Source organism: Megascapheus bottae, chromosome 9 (genome assembly GCF_031878675.1).
Source record: "Megascapheus bottae isolate mThoBot1 chromosome 9, mThoBot2.hap1, whole genome shotgun sequence".
NCBI lineage: Eukaryota > Metazoa > Chordata > Mammalia > Rodentia > Geomyidae > Megascapheus > Megascapheus bottae.
Window position 1 is genome coordinate 28,464,820 of NC_143517.1, and position 23,893 is coordinate 28,488,712.

General features: G+C 32.9%; 1 long non-coding RNA gene across 1 annotated transcript in view; it reads left to right on the forward strand.

Annotated features, from left to right (window-relative positions):
- LOC150058945 (uncharacterized) overlaps nucleotides 1–23,605 on the forward strand; it is a 35,448-nt gene extending 11,843 nt beyond the window's left edge. The window contains exons 2-3 of the long non-coding RNA XR_016536573.1: nucleotides 22,442–22,581; nucleotides 23,526–23,605. This is a non-coding gene — a long non-coding RNA (uncharacterized LOC150058945). The remainder of the gene's footprint in view (nucleotides 1–22,441; nucleotides 22,582–23,525) is intronic.
- Nucleotides 23,606–23,893: the final 288 nt, after the last annotated feature.

Below are 23,893 nucleotides of genomic sequence, written 5' to 3' on the forward strand. Positions count from 1 at the left end.
TCCCTGAAGTGGTTTGTCTTAGGATACTAAGTAATGGGTAGTAAAGATAGAAGAGTCAAAAGTCCAAAGTGAGTTTTTTTTAATTAATATACAAAGATTTCACAATGTGTATATATCCAAGTATGGAAAGATCTATATATTTTGATTTTCAAAAGACTTCCACTTTGGTAATGTCTATGTTAATATTGTTTTCACAATTAACTTTTTCATGATTTCTAAAATTTCTAATACCAAAGCAGGCAGATTGTGTGTATATGTGTATGTGCTTGGGTATGTAGTGGGTGTGAGGGGGAAGCGTAGATTTTAAATGTTTGACATGTAGAAGCATAACAAATGATGCAGGAAGAATAACCTTGTTTCACAAATAATAGGTGATAGTGGCTTCTCTGAAAGTCCATCTGAAATTATGTCTAGAAAGAATTCTCATATACTCACTAGAGAACATGATTTGTCAGATTTTACATATCCTACTATTTCTTTGTGGAATTTCTGTGTTTTGATAGTATATTGTTTATGCTTTTAAATTTCTCTTATAAGGAAAAATGCTACTTAAGGCAAAATTAAAACCTTTGAATTTTCAATGTGATGACACATGAAAATTAATAATAGATGATATTTAAATAAATAACATCCTAATGTAGTAGTATTAACAACAGGTTCAATTCCCTCTTTGCCTTAGGTAACTACTGGTAAATAATAATTTTTTGTAAAATTATGTTCTGTTACAGATATATTCTCTATGTATAGTCTTATAAACCTTGCTCTACTTATAGTTCACAACTCAATGAAAGAGTTTATTTTCATTTTATTTTTATTATTGAGGTAATGAATAGAGGGGTTACAGTTACATTCACCAGATAGTAGGTACAATATTTCTCACACATTGATAACCCTTCAATCAAAGAGGTTTGAAAGGACTTCCACTTTGGCCGATTGATTTCCTCTGCTTCTCTTAGTTCCCCTAAACATTTCAACCAGCAAATTGTCTCAAAGTAACTGTGATAATTAAAGTCATCCTTTTCTTTCTATTTTCCTCCTGTAATGGTTCTCTAGCCTTTAGAATATTAAATTCCGTTGGCTAGATTTTACAAAGTTATATAATGTTACATAACGTGGTTCTAGTCTTTGAATTTGTGTATGCTAAACACTTTTTCTAAGGTGTAGAAGCTTTTCAGCACTGAGAATAACATTTTCCACTTTTTAATTGTCATAATAAAAGAATACAGATGTGAGGTATAGACTCCGAAACATGCTTCCGCCTAAGTCTACAATGCTATGCTGCTATCTGTAGTAACTATTTTGCACTAATTGATCTCTAGAGGGACATTTTGCATGACAGAAATCTGATATCCACAGAATAACAGGTCTCCTCTACCTCCCACCTCCAGATGCTGGGGACTATCATTCAAAACTTCATTCTTGATGGGTTCTGGTGACTCATGCCTGTAATCCTAGGTACTTCGGAGGATGAGATCTGAGAATAGCAGTTCAAAGCCATCTGGGTATGAAAGTCCAGTTAAACGACCAGAAAACCAAAAGTGGCCCTGTGGCTCAAGTAGTAGAATGGTAGCCTGGAGCCGAACAGCCCAAGGACGGTGCCCAGATCCAGACTTTAAGCTCCACGACTGACCAAAGAAAAAAGAAAAACAAAAGAAAGAAAGAAAAAGAAAGAAAGAACTTCATTTTTTATACATTTTAATACTCTTTTGAAAGGAATGATGGGTAAATTTACTATATTTTTATTTGGTATTGTCTAAACAGTTATAAGTGGGGATTTCAATTCAATATGCACATTTATGAGTACGATGACTATTGATCAATATCATTCCTTCCATCATTTTCCCCATCTGTCCCCAACCAATCCATTCCCTTGTTTTATCTTGTTCTATTTTCACGTATCTACATTAAATATTATGTTGTCTGTATTTTCCCACACATCCTCCCTATAATTGTCCTTCTTCCCCTGAATTCTCTATCCTCAATAACATGATTCATGGTATTCATTTTGTTAAGCTATACATTAGTTGTTTAAAGAAGTTACACAAGTGTGGGAGTTTGGCCTAGTGGTTGAGTGCTTGACTAGCATGCACGAGGACCTGGGTTTGATTCCTGGTTCCACATAAACTGAAAAAAAAGCCGGAAGTAGTGCTGTGGCTCTAGTGGTAGAGCTTTACATTTGAGAAAGTCCAAGGACACTCACTGCTCAGGCCCTGAGCTCAAGCCCAGGACAGGAAAAAAAAGTTACACAAGTGTAATCCTGCCATGAGTACACCATACTTTAGTCTTTATGTCTTTAGGATTGTGCATGCACGCCTATGTCCCTCTATATAGTCAAATATCTGATCATAATTTAGATATAGCTTCCACATCTGGGAAAAAGTCTTGCACCCTTTTTCTCATTGAACTATTGAACATATTTTTTTGAAGCTCTGTGAAAATGGTTTATTGAGTCACTTTGTCTTTTTTTATTGTCAGCGCTAAAACACAAACAAAGGCCTTCTTCAGAGGGACGATCATAGACCCAGTTTATTGAGTTTTGTTTGGTTTTAATTTCTTTCTTTTAAGTAGTAGTACAAAGAGATTTCATTTTCACAAAGCAGAGTATGGGTACAATGCGTCTTGATCATCCTTGCCACAAAACTTGTTTTATTTACTTTTAAACACATGCAGAGGAACCGAGAAGTTTATCAGGAATAATGGAAAGAAGGCCAGTCTCGGGGCTGGTGAGCATGTACAGGTAGATCTATCTAGCTTTGGCCATAGAACATATTTTTTTGATGAACCCTTTAAGTTAAGTTTTTTGCTATCCCTTAGAATGAAAAACTAATTAAAGTTTAACTGACCTTATAATCGTTTTAATTTGATCCATATTCACATACCATATGATGTCCACACAAAACATATACTTCAATAAATATTTTACTTCTAGTTGTATAAAGAAATACTATATACATTTATTTATTTATTTTGACAAACTTCTAAATGTAGGTTTAAGAAAAAGTGAATAAATTACAGCAATGCTTGTCATCATTCAGTGAATATGCAAATACAAAAATACTAAGGAAAACATTTAATTAGGAAAATGTAATCAGTCTTCATGTACCAAAAATAATTAGCACAGCATGCTGCTACTCCGTTGATGATTAAGAAGAGTATATATTAATATATTTTAAATAATTATATTGGCTATTATGTGTAAATGTACAATGAAACCAGGAAATATTTCAAGTTTTGAATGACTCTTTAATGGAGTAAAGTCTAACACACAGCATTGAAAAATGTCTAGTTAGTGCAAATCGATGAAAAAGTGGCAAAAGAGAACCAACAGCCTGCTTTATTGAATAACTTTTTATGAAGAAAATTCAAATATAAAGATTTATGCCTAAATATATCTTTCAGGTTGGTGCTTTTAAATGAACATAAATATACCCAGAAAACGTATAAGAAACACAAATTACTATTATTTAATGAAATGAAAAGTAAATCGCAGTGAAGTCATATAATTGCAAAATTACTCATAGTCTGTTAATGTGTTCAAACAGGTTCACATACTCACTATAAAAAAATTGCATGAAAAATGGTTACAAGATTGTTTGTACATGAATGACTCTTTTATTTGTCCCTGACAAAACAATGTTCCAAACACTTAATGATCCATTTTCCTTTAGGGTTCATGAAGATACTGCTTGTATATATTTCACTATCTTTACATAGTCATTCAGAAAGAAATTCTTAAACAATATTCTTAATATAAAAGAGTGAGGCAACAGAAGAAACTGTATAAAAGAAAATGTACTCATCTAACTCACATAATTATAATCTTTTTATATGTCATGTTTACAATAACAATACTTAATTAATATTTTCTAGTAAAGGATAACAAAAGTGTCTGGTGGCACATGCTTTTATTTCTAGCACTCTGGCAGGAGGATTCTTAGTTAAATCCTGGGATATCTATTAAGACCTGAAATAAAAACATAAGCAAAATATCTACAAAAATGATAAAGAGTCAATCTAATGAATAAATAAAAATGATGATTTCAAAAACTTGATAAGACTATAAACAAAGTTCCTGATTGAAAATTAACTAAGCTCAGGCCTACAATCCTATCTACCTGGAAGACTAAGTTTTGAGGAATGGGTTCAAAGCCAGAATTATCCAAAAGGCAGAAATAGAGCTACAGCTCAAATGGAAGACCTGCTAGCCTTAAAGTGCAAAGCTTAGGAACACTGCTGAGGGGGGGGGAGGGAGGGAAGGTGGGAAGGAGGGAGGGAGGGAGAGAGAGAGAGAGAGGGAGGGAAAGAGAGAGAGAGAGGGGGGGTGGGTAATGGCAGAGGAAAAGTAACTGCTGAACCAGATAAAATTTTAGCAAATCATGAAAGATGTAGATGATCCTAAATTTCAAAGCTTCAGCAAAATTGATAACTTCTATGCTTTTTAAATTATCTTCAAGTAGTTATATAATGGAGTTTATGAATGTAGTAGATCTTGATCAATGACACCCCTTTCAATACACCCATCAATCTCTCCTATATCCTCCTATATCCACTACTTCCTTCACTCTGCTGTCTTGAAAACTGTGTAAAATTCATGTACAGAAAGCTTACATAATTTTATAGGATACACATTGGGTTTTTTATTTCATTCTCCCTTTGACTCAGGTTACTCCTTTCAAGTTTTATTTTGTTGAAATTTGAATTTGCCTTTCTAAGGATTTGTACTATTTAAGGTCACTATTGAAATTAGTGTGTTCACTTAATACACTTGTACACAATTGCATACCACTCATTGTATTTACTTATACATTTATAACTACATTTTATATACAAGGGAAAATGGATCCTTTTTCTCTCTGTGCCTTACTTAATTTACTTAACCTATTTTTCCAAGTTTTTACATTTTTTACAAATGGTACAATATCTTTCTCTCTAATGGATGAGTATATTTCCATCCTGTAATTTGAAAGAGCAACATTTTGCAAAATTTTAGTGTTAACAAAATCAAGAGAAAAGATAGATACAAACCTAATGTGATTTGTTATCTTTAGGGAATAAAAGAAAAAGGAAAAAAAGAATGGAAAAATGGCATTAAACTGAAGGACTGTGCACCTGTAAAAACATGATTTTATTCAGATTGAACTCAATGTTTAATTTATTCTTCACATGTTTAAAAAATACAACTATAACAATAACAACAAGCATGGAAGTGGCACTATACTTCAAGGGGTAGAGCCGTAATATTGAGATGAAGAGTTCAGGAACATGGATCAGATCCCCCCCTCAAAAAAATAACTGCAATCATAATCACCAATCAAGTATTTTTTAAAAAATCTGATGATAAATAAAAATAATCTGGATGATTTAGAGATTTAGTTGATTATAAGAAAATACAGTTTGTTCCCCAAATACATTGTGATACAAAGAAGTCAGAAATTGCTCAAAAATAAATGTGTTGAACAAGTAGCGTGTGTGTGTGTGAGTGTGTGTGTGTGTGTGTGTGTGTGTGTGTGTGTGTGTGCAGGTTCTGAAGCTTGAACTGTCCCTGCAGTCTCCATAGGTACTTTCCCTAAATACTCACCCTGAAATATTTTGTACAAGGTTGAGCCTCTACCACTTGAACCACACCTCTACTTCTGCTTTTTTTATTTTTTAAGAGACTATTTTGAAGGAGTTCCTCATGCCTAATGCTTTATCAATTTGAATAACAATAATAAATAAAATGGCCTTAAAATAAAATGCCCTATGAATAAAATATAAATAAATGATTCCATATGGATATAACTATATAAACAACTGTCACATATCGTGACTCTGCACTTCACCATCGTACATATGGAAGTTAGAGGATGCAAAATCTAGCCAGTGTTGGATACAGAAGAAACAATATAACCATGCTCTGAAATATGGTTCTCCATATTGGTATTAATTGCAAAGGCTAGAGTGAAACTTCACAGTTGAAAAAGCAGCCAACAAAATATCAAATTAACCAACTTTTCAGTTATACCTCCAAAAAATAAGACATATGAACATCATGAACCCTGGCTATGTAATCTGCTGGATGGGTACTATGATGCTTTGTTGAAAATGCCTTACATTTTTCCCATCATAGGAAAGTATCAGGTTGTCAAAAATTGAAAGTCATTTTTAGCAATAATTAAGGTACACTCTTCCAAAGTGTTGGATTTATAAATGGCCATGAAATTGAAGAAATGCTATAGGTTAGAGTAGCTTAAACATAAATCACAGAATTGCAAAATGAGATTCTCAGAAGAATCTTAGTAAATACAAACTATTATATATTTAAATATCTTTCACATATAGATAAAATGGTGCAGATTTGCAGCAGATATTATTTTACTTAGCATGACATACTGGATGTTACAAAGGGTTTGCAGGGTGATTTTTTGATTTTTCTTTCATCTAGAAACAAAGACAAAAATATAACCAAAATAATTTCTAAATTTCTAAATTGACTTTATTTGTGTTACTTAGTTAGAAATTCATGCTTTTCTAATTTGGTAGTCAAGATTTAAACATTAATTCGGTACATTGAAGACCATTAAATGCAATTGAATCACCACAGGATTAATCAGAATCAATAGGTTAGCAGTGATTAATCCTCACTACTTAGGCAAGGTTCAAACACTGATAAAAAACAAAGGTTTCCTAAAGTTTTAGATTGGGTGAACTAGACTATCAACTAGGAAGTATACTGTGGTCTCTAATTCTCCGAATTAAAATAATACCTTCCAATGTAGTGGGCACATTACCTCTTAAACATTAATACCCCTTCCTATAGTTTCCTTCCACTTACCTATAATACTGATTAAACTTACATTTTCCATTTTTACTTTGAGGTTATGTTCTTATTTTTCAGTTCGGTGATGCCTACAACATTTTATTCCTGGTTATGGTTAATTCAGAATTAAACAAATGGTTTCAGGTTTTTTTATCTGTTTGCTTTCACTACATTGCTTTTGTTTAAACTCTTTAAGGGCCAATTCTCTAAATTAAATCTCCTTTCATAGAAAAGAAATTGGGAGTTTCATTTAAGAGTCTTACAAACTAGCAAGTAGGTAAATGAAAAGTAAAATAGTTTTGAAATATTTGTACATTTGGAAGGAGTCAGTGTAGTGTTGGCTTTCTCTCCCCATATGTGAATTGGCTTTGCCCCAGGAATATCTTAACCCTTTGTACTAAACATTTTGCATTCAACTGCATTCACTGTTCAAACACTACCTGATGAAAATGTTCCTAAAATAAGTAAATTATTTTAAGTTTAAATCTGTTCACATTGAAATCACTCATAGCATGCACACACACACACACACACACACACACACACACGCGCGCGCGCGCGTGCGCACAGGCACATGTGCATGCATATACCCACAAACACTTTTCTATTGTTTATATATCTATACATTTATAAATATACCTGTTCACTATTCCAAAGTCATTGATAAAGTGTTTGAATATTTTTATCAACAATAAATTTCTATTTTGGCTAAAAAGCATTTCAACTTATATACTCTTTATATTTGGATAAATTAAATTCCACTTGCATCATTTGTTATTCCTCTCTGTTCATTCCAAGAAAATATGTCGTCTTTCATTGATACTGGGCCATAAGATATCTGTTCTCTGCTGGGTATTTCAGCATACTATTTATTGCTTTATCTTCAGGTCATCTCATCTGGAAACTGATCTGAGCATAGCAATATTCCTAGGTATCTGCAACATTCAAAAATATGGATATTAATGGGAGAGAAGACCAATAACACATCTATCATTATTTTTAAATATACTTAAATTCACTTCTTTCAATGGAGTTATGATTAACAGATCTATTATTACAAGTAGATACACAACACATATTATGATATCTCTAATGCAGGGTACACTGGTAGGCAACATTTTATGATCTGATGGAATCTTGTTAGGATCATAAATGAATGCAATTTAGCTCTAATATTATTCTTTTTTCCCTGGGACTACCAAAGCTCACAAGAACATAGAAATTAAATTTCCAGTCAATGATAAAATATTTTTAGGCAGAGTTCCACAATGTAGCCCAGGCTGGCCTTGAACTTTTGATCCTCCTCCAGATTGTTGAGTGTTTAGATAAAAAATTTATATGATCATTTGTACCTAGGCTTGTTGGCATATTTTAAGAAGATTATTTAATATACTAATACTAATAATATTTAAAATAATGGTTAAATGAAATTCAGCTCCCACCCAATGTACTTATATATAGATATAAGGAAGAATACTCAGATTCATTTCTAGCCTGTGACTTTTGATAGAAGCAAAATTAAAAACAAAATGAAAATCACAAAATATCAGAAAAGTCAATATGACAAATTTTATGCTTAATGATATATTAAACTGATTTCAAAATTGTCAGGTAAATGCTTTGTTCTAATAGATGAGGTTTTAACCTAAGACTAAAAAGAATTTACTGGAGGTTTTTGATTCTCAATATAGTAACTGTATTAGACTTTCAGTTTTTCCAAGAGGTTAATGTTAAGAAGAAGCATTTTTTTGTGGAGAATGTTTATCCAAATAAGAAGGCACAGAACTCCTCTCAAATCCTAGAAGCCTAAGATCTTCCAGTTGGTGTTTTCTTGACATGTCCACAGAAAACACTTCCACCTCTATCAGATCCTTCCACAATCATAGGCTCTACTGAACCATATCATTAAAGTGGCACACAGACTTTACTGCAGTCTAAATTGCTACAAAACCTCCTCTTGCTTTGATACCCTCTGCAAACTGCGTGATTTTTATGTATGAATACAAGTTCACATGTCAGTGTTATCTGATTCTTCTCCAAAGAAATATAAGGCCTAACAAGGGCTTTCATGATAGATGTAGCAACCTGAAGCATATCATCACTCAATTTGGAAAAGGATCTACACATTTCCAGAAATGTCACTGAATGACAGAAATGCCTCTGTATTTTTTATAGTATTCATCTCTCATACTCTGATTTCTGAAATATCTTCTGTGTCCAACTTATCTTTTCTAATCAGCCCACTACCATCAATACAATGGGTTAATAATGACATGATGAAATGTGTAAAGTCAAAGTAAACAATATTAAAGTACAGAAGGAGAAATTATGGCATTTTAGGTAAAAATGGAAAATCATAGAATGACTCGTTAGTTAAAACACCATGCTTTGTATGGTCCAGGTTTACATGGATTCCAAATATCATGATGCTAGATGTGTGAAGCCCAGTTGTTGATGCTATTTAGGGATATCTTAGAAAGCGGGAGATGGAATTTCATAGTTGGACAAAATAGGCTACCGGGTATATCCGTTCCAAGGTCCCTGGGTTCTGGTCCCTTCCTTTCCCTTATTCATGTTGATTGTGTGGTAAATAATTGCTTCCTCCGTCATTGCAGTCTTCATATTAATCAGGTTTAACTCCAGATCCAAAGTAATGGAAGCAATCTACCATGGACTGAAACCCATAAATCCGTTAGCCAATGGAAATCCCACTCTTATGCTGATTATATCAAATATGCATGGGGCTTCAGAAACATACTGTATAAGATACAGAAGTGTAATTGGACTCACCATCAGATGACTATAATTTTTCACTATTATTATCAAGAACTAATATAACTTTTACACAAGTCAAATAGATGTTTAAGTAAAAATGTGAGAAACATCAACTTAAATTTCTTTAATATGTTGTATATAGAATTCGTATCTGTGATTCTTCTGGTGACTTTTCTTTTAGAGATGAGGATGTGTACAGGGCTTGTACTCGGATGATACTTGTAAAATGATCACTATCACATGACTCGCATAAACACTGTGAGAATTATCATAGTTATGAAATTTCTTGTCATTAATAGATTCAAGACCAGGAGTTGAGAGACATGGAATAGACTTATGACCTCAATGGTAGTTGGAAAATTCTCCTATTAATCAAAGCACAATAAATCGCTAATGGGCCACAGCAAAATTTTGTGTCTTTATGAATAAGCAGTTCTCAGAGGTATTTTTGTAATCTACAAAACTTCGGCATATTTTATTTTCCCTATGCAGTCACTCTTATATATGGTCACAACCATTTGGGGAAGGCTGTGTCTATGATTTATTGTATGAACAGATGGTGGTGGTCCATTATTGCAGAACAGGTAGTAAAGAGTGAGAGCCAATAAATTGATAACTGGCACAGAATGTGAAGAGAATACAGAGTGTTTCCAAAGAAAAAGGACTTAGATAATTGTAATCAAATATGGCAAATTTTACATCATAACAACTTAGTTTCTAAACTAGTAATTGTCAAATAATAGTTTCTTTCAATAATGTAACAAATTATTATAATATTTAAGAAGGTATTCACTCCTACTTTATTGTACTATAACATTATACTATCAAGGAATTTGTCCTAGAAATGGTTTCTATCCTGACAGATCTAAGAGTATACTTAAAAAAAATGATAAGAATGTACTGAATGTTTCTTTCTTTGAATCATCTCAAAAATGTATAAACATTTCTAATATCTAAGCTTTTTGAAGACATTTCTATACAGGAATATGTTTCAGCCTTTGAACCTATTTTACAAAAAAAAAGTTGGATTGCAGTATAAGCACTTTAATCTGATCTGACTTCCAGGTGTAATTAACTGAAATGTGCTAGCAACATTCTAGTAACATCAGTTTGCAGTCATTTAGTAATTTCCCCTCAAATATAGTAAGGTTAAAATATAATTTTATAAGTAATGTTGCTAAGGATAATTTTTATGTAAGATGTAGGGCTTGAACTCACAGTGTAGGCTCCATCCCTGAGCAACAGCACCAATTGTTATGGATAATTTAAATATTAGTTAACCTTGAGTAAGGTGTTTTTTAACTAATAAAATAGTTAAAAACACACAGGGATGAGAAAATATAATTTTCCAATTATATTGATCAATTTTGTGTCAATACATGACATAGCAAATATTTATATAATTGATAATAGGATATTTATAAAATAACTGTGGAAAAGAGTCACTTTATAACAATATGAAAACAAAATCATCAAGAGAAATTTTGTTTCTTTACCTAGTTGGAATTAAGTTATCAGGTATCATCAAACAGTTATGAGACCATCTGTGACAAATGATTAATATAGGAAAATTTTAATTAAAAAATAAATTAACCAAGAATTTGTTTTTACTTTATACAATGTTTAATTACACAGCTGTGTTTCATTTAATATGCAATGATAATATACATGTTAACATATGTATTCAAAATTGGGTAATGAAACATACATTTTTATGAGTAGAATATAAATGAAATTTGTTTCCAAGTATGATTTATGCATACTCTCATAATAAAAGAAGGAATCAGGGTACAAAGATTCCTGTAGGAAAAAAATTAAATTGAACAAGTGAACAATACATATATCCTTTATCACTAACGTGGGGAGAAGATGATAATGTTTTGTATATTATTATAATTATTTTAATGAATAGAGTATGTATTATCCAAATCTCAAAAATCAATTGAATATTTCATATTATCTTTGTGCAAATAATCAAACTGCTTAAGATTCAGTGTAGGTGATCCCAGTTTCAAATAGAACTTTCATGAGAACTAATATACAGCTGTGTAGCATACCATAACCTTACAAATGTCAATGCAAACTACATACTGCTGGATGTTTTGGTTGTGCTCAAATCACGTATATATATAATTTTTCTTGATGTGGTATAAGCAACCTCATATTGATAAAACTAGCTGTAAATATTAATATAAATTCTACTTTAAAATTAATTATTATATTTAAGTGGTTATGTAAAGGACTTGCCACATAACAAATTGGTTTATGGAGACAATATACCTTGATCAATGGCACCATTTTCAACATTGTCATCCTTCCCTCCCCTACATCATTCCACTTACTTTTCTTATGGTGTGGCATATACATTGGATTCTTGCCCTCAGTTCCTCCTATTCTCTTCTTCATTCCTCTAGTCCATTCTCGTCGGCCCCACCCACTCTTTTTGTGTACCTACTTCCTGAGATTTTATTTTGCTGAACTTTGAATTTGCCTTTCTAAGGGAGATTTCTCTTGATTCTACTCAGAAAATACATTGGAGAACACTTTCACACTATCAGTTATATTTATTTATGAGTTTGTAAGCTACATCTAGTTTACACATATAAGGGAAAACATGAATCCAGTCCTGAGAGTATATTTTTTCCAAGTTTTACCATTTCATCACAAATGGTACAATATCATCCTTTCTAATTATGAGTGAAATGTTCATTGTGTACCTGCACTATATGTTTTGAAATATTTTTCCATGGGGCCACTGGCCTGATTCCATGCCATGGTTATGGTGAATACAGCTGTAATAAACATGGCTGTACTGGTGGATTTATTGTATCCTGGTTTGTAATATTTTGGGTAAGTGCCTGAGTGGAAATCCTAGAGAGAATAGTTCGATCTTTATTTTTTGAGAAATCTCCAAAATGCCTTTCAGATTGATGGACTAAGTTAACATTGCCACCAAAATTGTTTTTGGGTTCCTTTTGGGCTACATCTTCACCAGGACCTGTTATTTTTGTTTTCCTGGGAGAGGATTAGCAAAATAAGAGATAAGGAAGGAAATTTGCATTATTTCCTCCACATCTGTTTAATTATTGACTATAGAAGACTAGCAAATTAGGATTAGAAAGGAGGTTCGCAGAAACAAATTTTTATGGCTAATTTTGTTCAAAATAGTATAATTAGCATAAAGTTTCTGGAAATTTGGCATATACTGTATAAAAATGTCTTATCAGTTAAGTTATTTCCTAATAATGTCTCTCATATTCTGGTCTCTCTCTTAGATATTATGTAAGGTGGTAATCATTCTTAATTAAAACTGTGAATAAGGTTAGCTTTGATTTAAAATAAGAGCTTATGATTTATGTGAACTTAGCTTCTGATTGCACAGAAACAACTCTTCCATTTTTGAGAAATAATGTTTTCTGCAGAACTTTCTATAGTACAATATTTTGCTGAACAATCTTAGCTGCACTGAGTAAAAAGAATTTCTATACAGTCTGTTTATTGAAGCATTCATTATTCAAGGAAGTTAAAGTCGTTACTGCAATATAGTGGAGAGAATAAAAAAATGTTAGGATAGTAATTAATCTCTAGAAAATCCTTAAAGTTTTATGCACTTTTGTTAATCTAAGGTTTTAGAATTATCTAGCATAATTGCTCTATGAATGTTCTCAAATAAAATTGAAATAGAAAAGTAATAAAATGTTACTTAACATCTTTAAGATGTGATGAATTATTTTGAAAATACATTTATGAAATGTATTATACCAACATTGTATCTCTTATTTTAGATATTAGACTTTTTATTGCTATTATTTCATTTAGAGAGGAAAGTTTTAGAGTAATGGTAATAGTGTCTGTTCTTAATTTACCCAAATATACTGATTTTTTTTGTTTGGGTGCTTATTAACTCTATTTTAGTTTCGTCTTTTCTTTTTTGGTACTGAGGACCAAACCCAGGATGGGACCTTTGCCAAAATGCACTTTGCCACTGAACTACATCACAGCCCCCAAATACATTGATTTATTTTTGTTTTATTACATGATACTTGTCACATGATACTTATGTCAGTTACTTGGACAAAATAAAATAAACTGTAGATTTTTATATAAATAGAATTTTGGAAGAAAAAATATTTATTTTACTGTGAATTAGTATTTAGCATTTCAGAAGTTTAGAGAAACTTTTTAGTAGCAAATGAAATAAGACATTACATGCATATATTGAGAATATACACAGATACATATACACATATAGAGACAAACATATATGCATATTTATATATTACATCTATGTTTATACATAGAAATACAGTACAGAAACATATGTGTACATATGTGTAAATACATGCATAGAAAGAAATACGTGAAATGTGAGAATCAGCAGAATTTAGATTACTATTTATTAATTTCAAAGTTATATTCAAGTCTCTCTTCTGCTCTCTCACTAGAGATCTCTATTTTGTAAAAGAATCATCTCAGTAGAAATAAATTTAAAACTAAATTACACAGCTTTAAGATAATTAAAATCATATGATAAAGACAGTGTCATTTAGCACATTAGTTTATTATTTCATAAAAATTTGTGAGAATGTATCCTTCCAAATCTTAGTAAACCAAAGGAGAGATAAGATATGAGACAGAATAGACCCTACATGACAAAAGAAATCCCTCTATTGTTGGCCAATAAAAGTTCTTAGTAGACAACAGGCCAACATTTCTACAGAACAAGGTACAATCAAGGGCTACACCATCAAAGATTCTTTTCTCCTTTAAAATACACAGATTATGAATTCACAAATATTTCATACAGAGATGTACTAACAAATACAAAAATGACCAAGATGGCAAAAACTAAAACTGTTCAAGAATGAGAAAATGAAATGATAAAAAATGCTTTTTATCAATTAATATTATTTATAAACTAACAACAAATAAAATATATTAAAATGCATTTTACTAAAATCCAAACTATAATTTTATGTGGAGAATGTTCAAAGGACAAATCATTGCTTTAAAATTTTGCTAAGAAATTCCATTATAAAAGGTATAAATAAATTTTAATTTTTCAATTTTATAGATTAATGTATACATATACACAAATGCACACATACAAACTATGATCTCTTGAAGGAAAAAACAAGGTTTAAAGAAAACATAAAAGAGGAAATTTAATTATTTTTGTTATGTTTATTGACTTCATTTTCAGCATAGATTACTTAAAGATTTTATGTGTTATAATAAAAAAGAATTTTAACATTAATTGAAGTTAAATGCTGAATCTATAGGCTGTCTAAACCAGAGTAGTGAATCTATTTCCATTAATTTTCGAGATACTCTTAACTCCTGACTTTTCATTAATATTCTGAGCAAATTACCATATGACATTCCTGAGGCACTATGCTGCTTAAGGCCTCTTTCCTCCACTAGTATTGGTAAATTCACTTGGAATGTAAATTCATTTTAATATTAATACTAGAAAAATATAATTAGGATGTTGACCCTGGAGCACTATCATCAACCTTTTGCAAAGAACCAATAATTTTATGGCAATCTTATGTTCCATAATGAGGAGTTTTGAAAAGATATATTTTTACACATTTTAGCTCTACTGGAGTTATTTTAATGATTTATTGGGTCTTTAATGACATTATTAATATTACATGATGTTCATCTCTGGTAAGGCCCTGAATAATTTGCATTTAAAATATTGCATTAGAAACAAAATTAAATACATGGAATGAATACAAGTTAAAAATGTAATTAAAAATGCAATGAATTATTTACCTATGAGTCAGTCTGTAAGAAAATAACATAACTTAGTGCCAAAAATATTATTTTTCTGTAGGGCATGAAATAACTGATAAATATTAGTAGTGAGAAATTATTAGAGAAAGTTTTATTAAATCCAAAGAATGTAAGCATTATTATCATTCTGTAATGTACATGACTATATTTTAGGGACATAATCCTAAAGTTTGGTGAGTTTCTAAATTACCAAGGTAATAGGATGATGAATTCTAAACTGATGTCTCTATATTTTAATAATAATAATTATCATTGTTTTTGTTGTCCTAATACTGAGGCTTCAGTGCAGACTCTGGGCACTGTCCCCTTGCTTTTTTCACCTCAAGCCAATTGAGACAGCCCCACTTCTTGCTTTTTGTTGAGTAATTGAGGATATGGATCTCATGGACTTTCCTGCCTAGGCTTCATTCTAACCTCCTGCTGTCTTCAAGAGACACATCTTACCCCCCAAAACAAACATCTTTTGAAAGTGACAGGCTGGAATAAACTCTATCAAGCTACTGCCCCCATAAACAGGCTGGAGTTGCCATCCTCATATCAGATAAAATAGACTTCAAACTAAAATTAGTAAGAAAAGACAAAGAAGGTTACTACATACTACTAAAGGGATCTTTCCTCCAGGAAGGCATAACGATCCTAAATATCTACACACCCAATCCCGGAGCTCCAAACTTCATCAAGCAAACTTTACTTTCACTGAAACCACACATAGATCGAAACACAGTGATTGTTGGTGACTTTAACACACCACTCACACCGATGGACAGGTCAACAAGGCAAAAACTCAAGAGAAGCCTTAGAACTGAACAACTATATAGACCAACTAGATCTAACAGACATCTGCAGAATATTCCACCCAGCAACAACAAAATATACGTTTTTCTCAGCAGCACATGGAACATTTTCCAAAACAGACCACATCTTAGGCCATAAAACAAACCTGGACAGATTCAGAAACACTGAAATTATTCGCTGCACACTCTCAGACCACAAAGGCATCAAATTGGAACTGAACACCCATCTCCACCAATGAAAACCCTGTAACTCATGGAGAATGAACAACATATTGTTGAATCACCAGTAGGTCATCGAAGAGATCAGAACAGAAATCCAACAGTTTATGAAATTTAACAAGGAGCATACAAAATATCAGGTTCTTTGGGACACGGCAAAGGCAGGACTCAGGAAAATTTATAGCTCTGAGTGCCTACAACAAGTTGGAAAATCGCAAACCAACAAGTTAATGTCTCACCTTAAGCTCCTGGAAAAAGAGCAACAAACCAACCCTAATCCCAGTAGAAGGAAGCAAATTATTAAAATAAAAGCAGAATTAAATAATTTGGAATCCAAAAAAAACTATAGAAAGAATCAACAAAACAAGGAGTTGGTTCTTTGAAAGAATTAACAAAATTGACAAACCCTTAGTAAATCTTACCAAAAACAGAAGAGAGCATACCGAAATAAACAAAATCTCAGACGAAAATGGTAATACCACTACAGAAATTACCAAGATCCAGAATATCATGAGGGAAAACTTCTCAAACCTTTACGCCAACAAATTTGAGAATCTAGAAGAAATGGATGAATTCCTAGCCAATATTAACATACCCACACTGAACCAAGAAGAACTAACCCAACTAAACAGGCCTATTTCAAGCTCTGAAATAGAAATGGCAATAAGAGAACTTCCACCTAAGAAAAGCCCAGGGCCAGATGGATTCACAGCTGAATTCTATAAGGTCTTCAAAGCTGAGCTCACACCAATACTCCTCAAGCTCTTCAACGAATTTGAAAATGAAGGTTCTTTACCACACTCATTCTATGAAGCCAGTACAACCCTTATCCCCCAACCAGACAGAGATTCATCAAGAAAGAGTACTATAGACCTATTTCTTTGATGAACATCAATGCAAAACTTAACAAAATACTGGCCAACCGTCTACAACAACTTATCAAAAAAATTACACACTGTGATCAAACAGGATTCATCACAGGGAGGCAAAGCTGTCTCAACATAAACAAATCAATTAACATAATTCAACACATCAACAGGAGTGAGGACAAAAATCACATGATTGTCTCAATAGATGCAGAAAAGGCATTTGACAAGATCCAACACCCCTTTATGTTAAAACCTCTGGAGAAACTAGGAATCCATGGAACATTCCTCAATGTAATAAAGGCTGTGTATGAGAAATCCACTGCTAGTATTACACTTAATGGTGAAAAGCTAAAGCCATTCCCTCTAAAATCAGGAATGAGACAAGGATGCCCACTGTCTCCACTACTCTTTAACAGAGTACTAGAATTCCTAACCAGTGCAATTAAGGCAAGAAGCAAGCATAAAGGGGATCCAAATAGAGAAAGAGGAAGTAAAACTATCCCTCTTTGCAGATGACATGATTCTGTATTTAAAGAATCCTATAGACTCTACTCCCAAGCTCCTTGAGCTGATTCAAAACTTTGGAAGAGTAGCAGGCTATAAAATCAACCCTCAAAAATCAACTGCCTTCCTTTATGCCAACAGTGAGAGGAACGAGGCAATAATCAGGAATGTAACTCCTTTCACAATAGCCTCAAAGAAAATAAAGTACCTAGGAATTAGCTTAACTAAGAATGTAAAGGACCTTTTTGATGAAAACTTTAAAACCCTGAAAAAGGAAATTAAAGCAAAACTAAGGAAATGGAAAAACCTCCCATGCTCCTGGATTGGAAGAATCAACATTGTGAAAATGACAATCTTGCCAAGGGCTATCTACAAATTCAACTCAATACCCATCAATATCCCAATGGCATTCTTTAAAGAAATAGAAGAGACAATCCAAAATTTCATATGGAATAATAAAAGACCTTGTATAGCAAAAACACTTCTTAGTAGAAAGAACAGCGCCAGAGGAATTTCAATTCCAAACTTTAGACTCTATTACAGAGCTATAATTCTCAAAACAGCTTGGTACTGGCACAAGAACAGGCCTGAAGACCAATGGAATAGAACTGAGCACCGAGATATTATACCACAGACCTATAGCCACCTAAACTTTGACAAGGGAGCCAAAAAAATAGAATGGAAGAAAGACAGCCTCTTCAACAAGTTGTGCTGGCAGAGCTGGTTAGGCACCTGCAGAAAACTAAAGTTGGATCCTTCTTTGTCACCCTGCACTAGAATTAACCCCAAATGGATCAAAGACCTGGAGGTAAAAGCTGACACTCTGAAAACTTTACAAGAAGGAATAGGAGATACACTAGGCCTCCTTGGCACAGGTAGAAACTTTCTTAATAAGGACCAAGAATCACAGCAAATCAGACAAAGTCTGTATAAGTGGGACTGCATTAAACTGCAGAGCTTTTGTATGGCAAAGGACATAGCTAGTAAATTAATTAGGAAGCCTACAGAGTGGGAGAAGATCTTTACCAACCAAACAATGGACAAAGGCCTCATATCTAAAATATATCAACAGCTCAAAAAATTGAATCACTCCCAAACTAATCTCCAAAGTAACAACCATCCCATTAAAAGATGGGCCAAAGACTTAAAGAGAGTTTTCTCTGGAGAAGAAACAAAAATGGCATATGGACACATGAAGAAATGCTCAACATCTCTGGTCATAAAAGAAATGCAAATCAAAACAACTCTAAAATTCCACCTCACTCCAGTTAGAATGGCCAGGATCAGGAAAACAAATAATAACAGATGCTGGAGGGGATGTGGCCAGGAGGGATCACTACTACACTGTTGGTGGGAGTGCAAACTCGTTCAACCACTATGGAAAGCAGTATGGCAGTTCCTCAAAAGGCTAAACATAGAGCCTCCCCATGACCCAGCAATTCTACTACTTGGCATTTAGCCAACCATCCAGAAACTAGGGCATACTAAATCCACTACCACAACTTATAACCTTTAAAAATAATTATTGCTTAACTAAAAAGTAATAATCACATACTTTGTAATTTAATACAAAAATACAGGACAACTGAATAAAAAGAAACTTGTGTTAAAAAATTTTTACTGTATGTGAATTAGGATACTAGTAATGGAATACAAGTTGTGCTAAGTTAAATAATATACTGTGGACTTTAAAGCAGAGTTCAAACTAACAAAATAAAGAGATGGGTAAAGAGGCAATAAAATGTAACAAAAATCATGAAAATATATTCAATTAAGTCAAACAAAACTGTAAATGTCACAAAAGCAAAGAGACTCAGAAAGCAAAGAGATGGGTGAGAACTTCATACTAAATCACATAAATGTTCTCCATAAATGCAACCTCTTTTTGCATAAAAGCTTCAAATTCTTAAATTTTTTAAAAAAGCATTAGTTATACACAGCCTACCAGCAACCACTTGAAATTTGAAGATACAAGTAATGCAAAAGTAGTAGCACAGATATACAGGTAGTAGTAAGTAGTAAGTTCAAGACATTTAGAATGGCTTTTTTCATAAGAAAAATGTCAGGTGCCCATGGCTCAAACCTCTAGTCAGAACTAGTCAAGAGACTGTGTCCTGCTTTATTGTAGTTCAAAGCCATATTCAAATAACCATCAAACTGCAATGTGGGAACCTGGTCCAGTGGTAGAGGATCAGCCTTGATCAAGCTGAGTGAGAGCACAGGCTCTCTCACACACACACTCAATCCATCAATCAATTTAAGCATAAGAAATTAATACTCATTTATTTTTCTTTTTGGATATATTTTCTCATTTCTAGTGGCTATATTTGCTTAATATGGTTTCTTTGTAATTTCTTCTTTGAATAAGAACTCTGTGTGTGTGTGTGTGTGTGTGTGTGTGTGTGTGTGTGTGTGTGTGTGTGTGTATTGTGTGCCATACTTGTTACAAAACATATGGGGATGGAGGTAGACAACATTTCAACCCATCTCCAGTGGCCTAAATTGGAGAAGTATTTATTTTACATTTGTCTCTAATATTATTTAATTTGTATATATATATATATATATTTGCCAGTCCTGTGTGAGTGACTTTTGCTTTATTTGTTTACTTGATATTAAAAGCAATAACCTAAAAATACATTATAGGTGAAAAGGCAGATCTAGCAATTTGCATGCTCAGAATAAAGACCTTATGGGAACATGTAGACTGACATACAAAGGAACAGTAAAAACAACATGTATCAGTTGTTACCTGAAAATTTCTCTAAACTTGAGCTTTTAAACTTCACAAACAAAATCATTCAACCATCAGCTTAAGATTCTTACCAAAAAATAAACCAAATAAAATCAAATAAATGACAATTTAGAACATGATAAAATTACAAACAATGAATTTTCACTTTCATCAAACTCTTTCCCTATTTCTGGATAGTTTCTATTACTATGATTTTTTATTAGGAGTTTGAACAAAATAATTGATTTAACATTTTAACCTTCCAGAGTTTCTCAAGTATTGCTTATTCTAGTTTTTCTATTTGGAGTAATCATAAGGACAAAAATTACTTAAAATTTGTAAAAACAAGTTCATGAAATTAATCTATTATGAGAATTGATAATTATCACCATCATATTTTAAAGCACTAGTAATATTATATCATGCCCAAACAACTGACTTCTTTTCAAATGGTATATATGGTATACATATATTATCAGTTCAATATTCTGGCACATAATATTAGAACATTAGCAGAACTCAATTTTAAGTATCTTTCACAAATTAATGAGTGAACAAGCAAGCAGGAAATAATGTAAGTAACAAGAAATATATCACATTATGCTCCATGCATCAGAGTGGGCTTGGGTTTTCATACCTAGTCGTGAAAGAGAATTTTTTTTCTTCCAACTTTTAGAAATTTATTTAAGATACGCAAGACAATAAGCTGGTGTAAACATCTGGGTTATTTTATAGGTAAAAAATGAAGGCAATATACCAAAGACATACTAGTTTGTTTTGTTACATTAATCCTATGGAAAACAATTTGTCTGAGAACACAGAGTTCACTAGCACCGGTGATTCTATTTTTCTTCAGGGGTTCCAGTCAGTGGCTAAGAAGAAGCAATTTACTAAGTTGTACCTTAGGGCATTGTAATTCACCACACAAGAGTGAACATTTTTCCTTCCAAAGGCAGTTACTCATGGCAAGATCAAATCTATCCAGTTCTATTTTGCACTAGCAATAGTAGTTTGTATGAGAATAACAATTACAGTGTCTGGTCCACCCTATTTTTTCATGGCAGTTTCCTCAATCACTTTACACTTTATCCTGCTGTTTAACACTTTCCTACTTGATTTTCTACGTGTAATAGTATATCATCTACAATGTGACACAAAGACTTTTAAAAAAACTCATCAAATATATGAGGGAAATTCTACTTTTTCAGTAAACGTTTCTCTTGATTCTATAAGAACACACTGACCTGTTTATACTGTACTTAAGCACAATATATAATATCTGTCACATGAGGAGAATGAAATCAAATAATTTTTATGTTGAGTTATATGATCATAGATATGTACCTGCACATGAAGTATACATATATGCATGTCAATATATAAAGTATACATACATATATATGTGTATATATGTATATATATAGAGAGAGAGAGGAGAGAGAGACAGAGAGACAGAGACAGAGAGAGAGAGAGAAGAGAGAGAGAGAGAGAGAGAGAGAGAGAGAGAGAGAGAGAGAGAGAGAGAGAGAGAGAGAGAGAGAGAGAGGAAAGGAGAGAGAATAATTCTCTTCATTGTTGTTAGAAATTCTGGTTTTCCAGGCCATTCTGATCAAATTTGATCTCCTTCATCCTGTAGAGCCTGGTTTAATCCACAGTCGGTATTTAACCAAAAGTTAACATTAAGCTGCTCAATTACTTTGTCATGAAAGAGAAATGCCATTTTAATAACTGTTCGGTTGACTCACATCCAAATAATTAGCTGCTAGGTATCCATAGTATGTACCTCCAAATAGCAAACCATCCCTTGGGCTTCTGAGCCCTTTCGTGAGTGAAGCTTTACCATTAATCTTTGAAAGCTCAAGTATGTAGAAAGTGATGTGAATTCCTATCAAATATTCTGGTTGCTTGTAGTTGAAGTTTCTAACAGGGTACTTCTTTCCCATAGGATCACTGTGTACTTACGTTCTGATGTGTTGTTATAACCATGAATTACCAGCTGCCATTTCACTCTTGACTGCATCATTGCTTTGGAGCCTCTCCACCAAATAAAAGCACAAAGCAAATCATGTTGATCTTAACTAAGTGGTAAGAACAGGATCTTATCTTTAGAGAAGTGACTATTAAACAAGGAAGATGAGGGGAGAATAGGCAGTTATTTCTCTCCCTCTTTTATTTTATTTTTCTGAGCTCTGGCTTTTTAATTTCACAGGACTGGTTGAATTTATTTCAATGAATGGCTCCCTGCAATCTTCAGCATCAAATCCAAACCCTTCAGCTTGGCATGCCAGTCCCTTTATAATCCTCTGGTGATTAGATTTCCAGCCTTGTAATTTGGCAGCTTTCCCTCACACCTGTGCTCCAGGCACAATGAACAACTTGCTTGACATTGGTGGTGTTCTCTGTTAGGACCCCATGCCTTCACCTGGAATGTCCAGTGAGTGTGCCTGTTCATTTCCCTGCTTGGTCAAATCCAACTGTTCTGCTCAAGCTCAGTTCACGTGTACACTGGGATTCTTAATGGATGAGAATTGATGATGTTCCTTGGAAATCTCCAAAATTCAGGAGGCTTCCAGCTGGCCCTTGAGTACAAAGTTAGAGATGTTGTCAAAAACCAGAGTTCTAGGACATATCCTGATAGAGAGCAACAAAGTTTATTAATAACACAAAGGAAAGGAAGATGATAGGAGCACATGTGATAAGACATCACAGGTATTTACAGTGGAAAAATAAACTGGAGGTTTGGTTCAAACTGACTTTAGGGTGAGAGTGACCCTATGACCCATCTTCTGGCACATTATGTAATTTTTGCTTTTCCACCTGTGCTTCAGTTGTGAACATAGATATTTAAGGTTGGCTTGCTCAATTAAAGAGCCACTTATATCTGAGCATCCCATTCAAAAAAAGGATGGATTTTGACTCACACTGTACTTTTGGAAGGTATATATCCTTGAGAGATATAATTTTGAACATATTTTATGCAAAATGGAGTCATTTTAAAGTAATTTTAAAAATTTTCTGTTTTGTTTTAGGATGAAGATATCCTCTTTTAAAATATATTACACTTTTTTTGGTTTCCAGGGTATATTATTCTCTGCAGAAGTGGGCAATATCAGTGGGAGAGTTGAACATTTTATCTCTATTTTTTGTTGCATTTTAAAAATAAACATTCCAGTTTACGAAGGAATTTGAACCTTAAAGAAGATAGTGCTGTTCACAATTAATTAAACTATTCATTAATACATTGCTTGAAGACTTGGCTTATTTCACATGCCTTGTATTCCCTAATCTGTCCTTCTGCAGGACTGCTACCTATTTACTCCAATTTGGATAAGCTAAACACGTAAGTATAGATGCATGTACCATACACATATGAGAATTTTGACAAATGAACACACAA